Raw genomic sequence first — 9,926 nt, 5'->3', positions numbered from 1 at the left:
GCCGACACATTTGCACTGATGCTAGAGATTTGAGGAAGTAGGATCAGATCTCAAACAGAAAAAAAATTGCAGCATTCGCACTGATCAGATGTGAACTCGCGAGATCTTAGCTGAAAACTTGCGGCATTCGCCAAGAACCACCAGTGCCGGACCAGATCGCGCGGAGATCTGATCCCCGAAACCCCAAATCCCAAATACCCAGCCCCCAAAGCCCCAATGAACACCCCTGGCACATCATCAGTCCTACAGACCATTCACAAGTCCAGCAGCAGCGCATCACAGCAAAATACTAATACCAATCAAAGAAAAAAGCGATTTTCTTCACTCACCTACTGTGATTCAGCCGAGATGCGACGTGGCCGGGGAGGCAGGGAGGCCACACAGCCTACGTGGTCTAGTGGTCGAGAACAGCGGCGAGGGAGCGCGACGGAGGAGCGGAGTTTGGTGAAAGGCGATTCAAGACGGGGCAAGGCAGGCCGTGGCGGTGGGGAGGGAGGGCTGCCGCCGGCGGAGGACACTCACTGTCCGCCCTGCGCCCACTCCCACCCGGCCGCCGCGCCGGCGCACCGGTCGCTGCACCGCCGTTCCCCCGCGTGGCAGCGCATGGCCGGCTCCCTGTCCGCGAAGATCATGACCATGGTGTGGAGCGCCCCCAGCGCCCACGCTGCCGACACCAGCACGAAGTGCTGCAGCTGCCACCGCCCGAACTCGCCCGCGTGCTCCGCCAGCGCGTCGTCGATGCCCAGGCGCGCAGTGGCGGGCCAAGCTGAAGGGGGCAACCGTGGCAGTCGCAGGGACCCTCCGCCGCGGCGGGGCGGCGCCGTCAAGGCCGCGGGCGGCTGTCGGAGCCTGGCCGAGACCTCCATCGACATGCATGCGCTCCGGTTGGTGGGGAAATAGGTAGTCGAGGGAGACAAGATCGGATCTAGAGAAGGAGACGAGATTGGATCTGGAGAAGTGCAGAGTGGTGGGTGGTTAGGGTTTCTGAGGAGTGGCTCCACCGTTGGATGGATACGTGATGGATGGTTCAGATCGTTTCCAATTCGGTGATCCGTGGGAGGCTGTTTTCTCCATCCTTATTGGTTCAAGATATGTGTAATTAAAAATGGTTTTTAGTGCTATAAAAACAAGAAATTTTGTAAAGAAACTTTGAAAAATATTTTTCAAAATGACACTATTAAAATTTTCACTTCTCATATGCACTTCTGATATTTTTGATGATCACCAACTTGTATGGAAACAGGAACCTCCATAGCCGCCGCAACGGCTCACATCAATTCATCTAGGCTGATGCAGTTTTTATGGAAACAGGAGCCTCCTCAAAGCTTTTCGTCGTGGGTCTTTTGTTGAAGCTTTTTAAATCTATGGTCGAAGCTTTTTTTACAACGGTTGCAACTTTTTCCATCATGCTTGAAGCTATTTGAATCTATGATCGAAGCTTTTTTTTTACAACGGTTGCGACTTCTTCTGTTATGCTTGAAGCTTTTTTAATCTCCGGTTGAAGCTTCTTGAATCTATGGTTGAAGCTTCTTTTACACTGGTTGCAACATTTTTTCTTACATAGTGCCCGCTTGAAGCTTTTTTAATCTCCGGTTGAATCTTCTTGAATCTATGGTTGAAGCTTTTTTTACACTGGTAGCAACATTTTTTCTTATATAGTGCCCGCTTGAAGCTTTTTTAATCTCCGGCTGAAGCTTTTTTATGGTCGGTTGTATATTCCTCAGAGGACGCTAGCAGCTTTGCAGTTGCACATAACTAGTTGTAGCACCCCCACTGAGAATTGGTTGTCACACCTCGCCGAGAACTGGTTGTAGCGAACCGTGGTTGTAGCATATACCGGCAGTGCCAGCGTCGACCCAACTGACGCGACGATTCCAGATCCAGCGGTGTCGGCCGTAGCTCCAACAAAATCCATCGCTGGGGAAGGAGATCCTTGCCAGCGGCTGGGAAGGAGCTGCTCGTAGAAGAGTAGGAGGTCGTGCCGTTGACGACGACGAACATACCATGCAGTGCATAAGGCGATAGAAAAAGCGGGCGAGAGGTCTCGTAGTTTGCTGGAAACAGGTCAAATTTGAACTACAGCTGCCTCATAGTTTGCTATTTATTTTTTTCAAAAAACATTTCTAGGTACAAAATTATCTATTTATTTATAGATACTCCAAAATATTTGCAAAAATCTAGCCCTAGCTACAAACGGTCATACCTGTCGATTGGACCGCATTTTGAAATGGGAATGAATTTTTTTTTTAAATCAAAAAAATGGAAAATCTTTGCATTGTGTCATCATATGTGATAAAGTTACCACATAAAATAATAAACTTGTAATATGACAATTATTTTGAAAAAGTGTTCTTAGAAATGGGTTATCATGTGTGAAGATTCATGGCTTTCAAGTCAAATGATCAATCTTATGGCCACATTCATGGCATAGTTTGTTCAAATGACCTCATATTGTGCACAAGGGTGTGTATTGGAATGACAAACAATGTTGCTTAACAAAGTTTCCATTTTCCTTGTATGAAAAATTCATTTTTCATTTTTCAAGTGTCCAAAATGAGTTTTTTGTGAAGGACCTACCATATATTTGTAGCAAAATTGGACCAAATCATTTTTCTAACATACTAGGACATATTTAATGTACAATTGACTAAATGGTTGGGTGTAAAGGATTTTATCGACCTGTCGTGAAAAACACAAATTTTCGTTGAATCAACTGAAAACGGTCAAATTTGAACTGCAACTACATTATAGTTTGCTCTTTATTTTTCCTAAAAATAATTTCTAGGTACACAAGTATCTATTTAATCATAGAAACACCAAAATATTTTCAAGATTCAACCACTAGGTAGGAACGGTCATACCCGCTGTTTTGACCGCGTTTTGAAATGGCCATGAAAATTTGAAAACAAATTCAAAAAAATGGAAAACCATTGCATTGTGTCATTATATGTGAAAAAGTTATTTTAAATAAGTGTTCTTAGAAATGGGCTATCATGTGTGAAGATTCATGGCTTTCAAGCCAAATAATCAATCTTATGGCCACATTCATGACATAGTTTGTTTAAATGATATAATATTATGCACAAGGGTGCATATTGGAATGGCAAACAATGTTGATTAAGGAAGTTTTCATTTTCCTTGTATGAAAAAATCATTTTCCATTTTTCAACTGATCAAAATGAGTTTTTTTGTGAACGACCTACCATATATTTGTTTCAAAATTGGACCAAATATTTTTTATAATATACTAGTACATATTTAATGTACAATTGACAAAATGGTTGGGTGTTAAAAGCTTTTATCCACCTCTCGTGAAAAAGACAAATTTATATCGATTCAGTTGGAAGCTGGTGAAATTTGAACTACAGTTGCATTATAGTTTGCTCTTTATTTTTCCCAAAAATAATTTATAGGTATATAAGTATCTATTTAATCAAAAATACATGGTGTGGTGCCTTGACGTCGAGGTTTGGATGGTGGTCGAGGGCCCCAACTCCAGATCGCGTGAACTTGCATGCCAGTCGCATGGTCACCGCCTGACCGTTGTGTTGCCACGTGTTCTAGGTGGAATATGCATGTCTGGTGGGTTGGATAATCCCTTGGTAGGTTCTATCAAGAAGAAAACAATAGAAGAATCTCACGAGGAGACTGAACTAAGCTCAAACATGAGTTAGCAGCCAAGTGTTTGATTAGAGGTGCGGGTAATTCACATAGACAATGGGACTAAATTTTGGCTGAGGATGATCATCTACTAAGGGGACTCTCTTGGCAAATTTTTAGCTCAAATGGATGAATCTAGGTGGCACTTGCTTTGCAAAGTAACACACTGTGCAGAAATATGGATGTTGAAGCTGGGATCAAATGAATGAATGAATTGAGCTGGAATTTGGTGTATGATGTTAATTTGGGCATACGAAGGCACTGTATAAAAATTATACCATTTGGACATGCCAAAATGACACTTCCTTCACAATGTGCCAATCTGGACAAAAAATGGTAATTGAAACTGGGCTCACATAGATGATTGGATGGCGCTGAAATTTCGAGGAGGAGGATAATTTGGGCACATTAAGGTACTGTAAAAATTTCATAAAATTTGGATAAACAAAAACTGTACTTCCTTCACAATGCTCTCTACTGAACAGAATATTGGGAAAAATATTGAGGGAAACTGGCTAAATTAAAATAAGCTAAAATTTGGTGGAGTGATGTTATATGGTCAGTGTCATCCCGTGGTAAATTGTCATCAACTATAAAGAAATATAAAATGTAGTTCCTTCACAAAATGAAAATATTACCAGAAACAAAGATTGGATGATGAGCTCACATGGATTGTTAGATGTGGCTAAAATTTTATGGAGAGCTATGTTTTGGGCACATAGATGATGTGGAAAAAATTTAACTCATCAGGATATTCCTATCTAGTACTTCCTTCACAAAGCTGTTAGCTGAACACAAACTTTGGAAATTTGCTGAGAAAGATTTACTAGGCAAATTGATACGAAATTTTTCATGAGGCAATGATTTGGATAGGAAAGAGTGCCCAAAAAATATGAGGGTAATCAAAGAAATATAAATAGGACTTCCTTCACAAAGTGCTATTTTGAACAGAATAGGAAAATGAATATTGCTGAATTATTTTTGTACTATGGAGAAGGGTTTTCACATATTTGAGAAATATATGATTCAAAGTATTTATGAGAATTTTTTGAGAATTTTTGGAATGAGAGAATAGTAGGTAGCTTCACAAACTAGGATGAGGTGGGATAGAATGGACCCAGAGGTGACATGTCAACATAGTTAGAATGTGTTACGACATTTTACAATCGTCATAAAAGTTATGACGATCTCATCTTATGCTGTTACGACGTTTTTGACTCACATCGTCATAATTTATATGTAGATTTGGTCCCCTCAAACGTTTTACGACGATCTCAGATGAAATCGTCATAGATTTATGACGAATTCATCAACGACATCTTAAAAAACGTCATGTATGAGCATATTTCTTGTAGTGCCTGGTGGCGGAGTGGGAGCTTGTGGGCTCCCTGGAGCCCACCTGGCTTGGCCCGGAGGCCCCCTGATCTTCTTCCGTTCGGGAAAAAATCATTTCGGGGCTTTTATTCCGTTTGGACTCCGTTCCAAAATCAGATCTGAAAAGATTCAATAACACAGAAAAAACAGGAACTCGCACTTGGCACTGAGTTAATAAGTTAGTCCCAAAAAAGATATAAAAGGTACAAAAAACATCTAAAGAAGACAAGATAATAACGTGAAACCATCAAAAATTATAGATACGTTTGAGACGTATCAAGCATCCCCAAGCTTAATTCCTGCTCGTCCTCGAGTAGGGAAGTGATAAAGAATGAATTTTTGATGCTTTAATGCTACCTAGCATAGGTGTCCTTTGTAATTCCTCTTATGTGACATGAATGTTCAGATCCATTAGATTCAAAACAATAGTTTGCTATTGACGTGGAAACAATAATAATTCAAGCAAACTAGCAAGGTAATCATGAACTTTCAAAATAACAAGGCCAAAAGAAAGTTATCCCTACAAAAACATATAGTCTGGCTATGTTCTATCATCATTGCACAACGAATTTAAATCATGCACAACCCCAGTATTGGCCAAGTAATTGTTTCACACCTTTACTTTCTCAAACCTTTTCAACTCATGCAATACATGAGCGTGAGCCATGGTTATAGCACTATAGATGGTGTGGAGTGTGGTGGAGGTTGCAAGACAAAAAAGGAGAAGATAGTCACATTAACTAGGCATATCAATGAGCTCTGGAGATGCTCATCAATAGATATCAATGTGAATGAGTAGGGATTGCCATACAAATTATGCACTAGAGCTACGAGTATGTGAAAGATCTTAAAGAAAACTAGTGGGTGTGCATCCAACTTGCTTGCTCACGAAGACCTAAGGCAATTTTGAGGAACCCTTATCATTGGAATATACAAGTGAAGTTATATAATGAAAATTTCCCACTAGCTATATGGTGGTGACAAAACGAGAGACTCTCAATCATGAAGATCATGGTGCTTAATATGCACAAGTGTGGAAAAAGTGGTAGCATTGTCCCTTCTCTCTTTTTCTCTCATTTATTTTATTTTATTTGGTGGCCTCTTTGGCCTCTTTTTTTATTTTGGTGGGCTTCTTTGGCCTCTTTTATTTCCTCACATGGGACAATGCTCCATTAATGATGATCATCACACTTTCAACTCAAAACTTAGAGCAACTATGACTCTATATGGAATGCCTTCGGTAGTGTACCGTGGCAATGATCTAGCATGGCATAGACATCAATGGAAACATCATGCTAGCTATCTTACGATCATGCATTGGCAATGTAGACGTGGTGGCACATGTCATGGTGGTAGTTGCATGGCAATATATCTCAGGATGACTTTGAAAAAGTCATAGTAGGTAGGTATGGTGGCTGTTTTGAGGGAGGCTAATGGTGGGTTTTGTGCACCGGCGAAAGTTGCACGACACTAGGAAGATAGTGATGATGGAAGGTGAAAGTGCATCTAAACCATGGACTCAACATTAGTCATGAAGAACTCATATAATTGTTGCAAAAGTTTTATTAGTAATCGAAACAAAGCATTCAACGCATACTCCTAGGGGAAGGGTTGGTAGGTATAAACCATCGCGCGATCCCGACCGCCACGCAAAGGATGACAATGAATATACTAATCATGCTCAGATTTCATCACATAGCGGTTCACCATACGTGCATGCTAAGGGAATCACTAACTTCAACACAAGTATTTCTAGATCCACAACACCTTACTAGCATGACTTCAATATGACCATAACCACAAGTCAAAACTAATTGAGATGAATCAAACTTCTCTAACTATTCAATGCACATGTAGGTGGAAGTTTTCGTATCCCTTTGGATAACTACCCCTTTTGAGACTACTTTCAAAGCATAGATCAACTACCAAGCCACGCACCACTGTGCTCTAAAATATATAAGTGAAGCACATAGAGCAAAAGTATCTAGCTGAAAAGATATAAGTGAAGCACATGTGAGCTGAATTGTCTACCAAAAGATATAAGTGAAGCTTGACAAAGTCATGGTGAGTGCATGTCTCTCTCTCTAGGTGTGCATCAAGGATGATTGTGACACAACAAAAATAAAAGACTCCTACGATACAAGACGCTCCAAGCAAAAACACGTAACATGTGGTGAATAAAAATATAGCCCCATGTAATGTTACCGATGGATTGAAGACGAAAGAGGGGATGCCTTCACGGTGCATCCCCAAGCTTAGGCTTTTACGACATCCTTGAATCTCTTGGAGTGCCTTGGGAATCCCCAAGCTTGAGCTCTTGCCACTCTTTATCTTTTTGTCCATAAGAACTTCACCCAAAACTTGAAAACTTCACAACACGAAACTTAAACAAAAACTCGTGATAACATTAGTATGAGAAAGCAAACCACCACTTACTTAGGTACTGTAGCAAACTTAAATTCTACTTGTGCTGATGTTGGGTTACTGTACTTTCAATCTTCCATGGCTAATACCCCCCGATACTATCCATAGTTTCATCAAAATAAGCAAGCAACACAACAAAAACAGAATCTGTTAACAGGAGACCAGACTGTAGCAATCTATATATTTCGTATAACTCTGGTACTCCAAACATTCTGAACAATTACAACATTCTGAAAAGTTTGTGTAGCAATCAAAAGCAAAAAGAATCAACTCAAAATCTCTTACAGAACAAAAACGAAAATTCTTTTCGTGAGCAGAAAGTTTCTGTCTTTTCCAGCATGACCAAACGATCATCCCCGAGACTAAGCATCACGGTTTTGCTTGGCACAACCGAAAAAAGAAACACAAAAAACACAATCATAACAGAATTATGAAAGTGTGGAAAACACAAAACAGAAAGAAAAAGGTTAGATTTGTTGGGTTGCCTCCCAACAAGCGCTTTTGTTTAACGCCCTTAGCTAGGCAAAATGTGATGGAATCACGTATAGTCATCTTTGGTGCTCAAACCATAGGTAGCCCTCATCATAGATTCATAAGGCAATCTTATTTTCTTTCTAGGAAAGTGCTCCATGCCCTTCTTTAAAGTAAATTCAAATCTAATATTCCCTTCCTTCATATCGATGATAGACCAATAGTCCTTAGGAAAGGTCTACCAAGAATAATGGGACATGAAGGATTGCAATCTATGTCAAGTACAATGAAATCCACAGGTACATAGTTCTTATTTGCAACAATAAGAACATCATCGATCCTGCCCATGGGTTTCTTGACAGTAGAATCTGCAAGATGCAAATTAAGAGAATACTCTTCAATCTCATGAAAACCAAGATTATCACATAAAGACTTTTTAATCGCGGAAACACTAGCACCCAAATCACACAAAGCATTGCAATCATAGTTTTTTATCTTGATTTTGATAGTAGGTTCCCACTCATCATGAAGTTTTCTAGGTATAGATACTTCTAGTCCGAGCTTCTCTTCAAGAGATTTCATCATAGCATCTACGATATGCGCGGTAAAGGCTTTGCTTTCGCTATAAGCATGTGGAGAGTTTACAATGGATTGCATCGAAGAAATGCATTCAAACAAGGAGCAATTATCATAATTGAATTCCTTGAAAGTGGGAGTTTCATTACTACCCAAAATTTTGACTTCTTCTACTCCACTCTCTACACCTTTATCATCAAGATAGGTGGACTCCGAATCATTGGGGTGTTTTTCAACCAAAGTGGATTCATATCCAGCCCCTCCATAAGTAGGTTTGACACGCGAAAACAAAGATGCAAGAGGAGACACACCAAGCACTTTAAGATCTTCGTGATTTGCATCACTAGAACGCACCCTTTTAAACCATTCATGCCTAGCGCGAATTTGGGCGGTTCTTCCTTTGCTCTCATTCATGGAGACATGCATAGCTTTCAAAGTTTCATCCAAGTTGACCTTGGGAGGAGCACATCTAACTTTCAAAGCATCAATATCACAAGACATCCTGTCAACGCTCTTAGCCAAATCGCCAATTTTGAGTAGTTTTTCCTCTATGGACGCATTGAAAATCATTTGGGAGTTGATGAACTCTTTGATATTACTCTCTAAATCAGAGGGTAATTTGTTGTGATTTCCATAAGTGTTGCCGTAGGAATTGCCATAATTGTTAGAGGAGTTACTAGGAAAAGGCCTAGGAACATAGTTTCCTCTAAAAGCATTATTGTTGCCAAAATTGTTCCTACCAACAAAATTCACGTCCAAACTAGCGTTGCTACTCTCAATCAAAGAAGAGAGTGGCATTTCATTAGGATCTACGGTAGCGTTTCTACTAGCAACAAAATTCATCAACTCGTCCATCTTAGCACTAAGCGAGTTAATCTCTTCTATAGCGTGCACCTTTTTGCTAGCAGGCGACCTTTCAGTGTGCCACTGAGAGTAGTTGGTCATGATATTGTCTAGGAGTTTTGTAGTGTCTCCTAACGTGATTTCCATGAACGTTGCACCTGAGGCGGAGTCCAAGATATTGCGAGAAGCGAAATTCAAACCAGCGTAAAAGATTTGTATAATCATCCACAAACTCAAGCCATGAGCGGGACAATTTCTAATCATAAGCTTCATCCTCTCCCAAGATTGTGCAACGTGTTCATGATCAAGTTGCTTGAAATTCATGATATCGTTACGTAAGGAGATGATCTTAGCCGGTGGAAAATACTTGGATATGTAAGCATCTTTGCACTTATCCCAAGAATCGATACTATTTTTAGGCAAAGAAGAAAACCAAATTTTTGCGCGATCTCGCAACAAGGAAGGAAAAAGTTTCAACTTAATCACGTCATTATCCACATCTCTTTTCTTTTGCATATCACAAATCTCAATGAAGGTATTGAGATGGGATGCGACATCTTCACTAGGATGGCCAGAGA

The 9,926-nt window shown here is 40.3% G+C and overlaps 1 pseudogene; it reads right to left on the bottom strand.

The window, feature by feature from the left end:
* Window positions 1-393: 393 nt before the first annotated feature.
* On the bottom strand, window positions 394-866 carry LOC123440080 (annotated as a pseudogene).
* Between the last annotated feature and the right edge of the window lie 9,060 nt (window positions 867-9,926).

Source organism: Hordeum vulgare, chromosome 3H (assembly GCF_904849725.1).
Source record: "Hordeum vulgare subsp. vulgare chromosome 3H, MorexV3_pseudomolecules_assembly, whole genome shotgun sequence".
In the NCBI taxonomy this organism is placed as follows: Eukaryota; Viridiplantae; Streptophyta; class Magnoliopsida; order Poales; family Poaceae; genus Hordeum; species Hordeum vulgare.
This window is presented reverse-complemented; position numbering and strand designations above follow the sequence as displayed.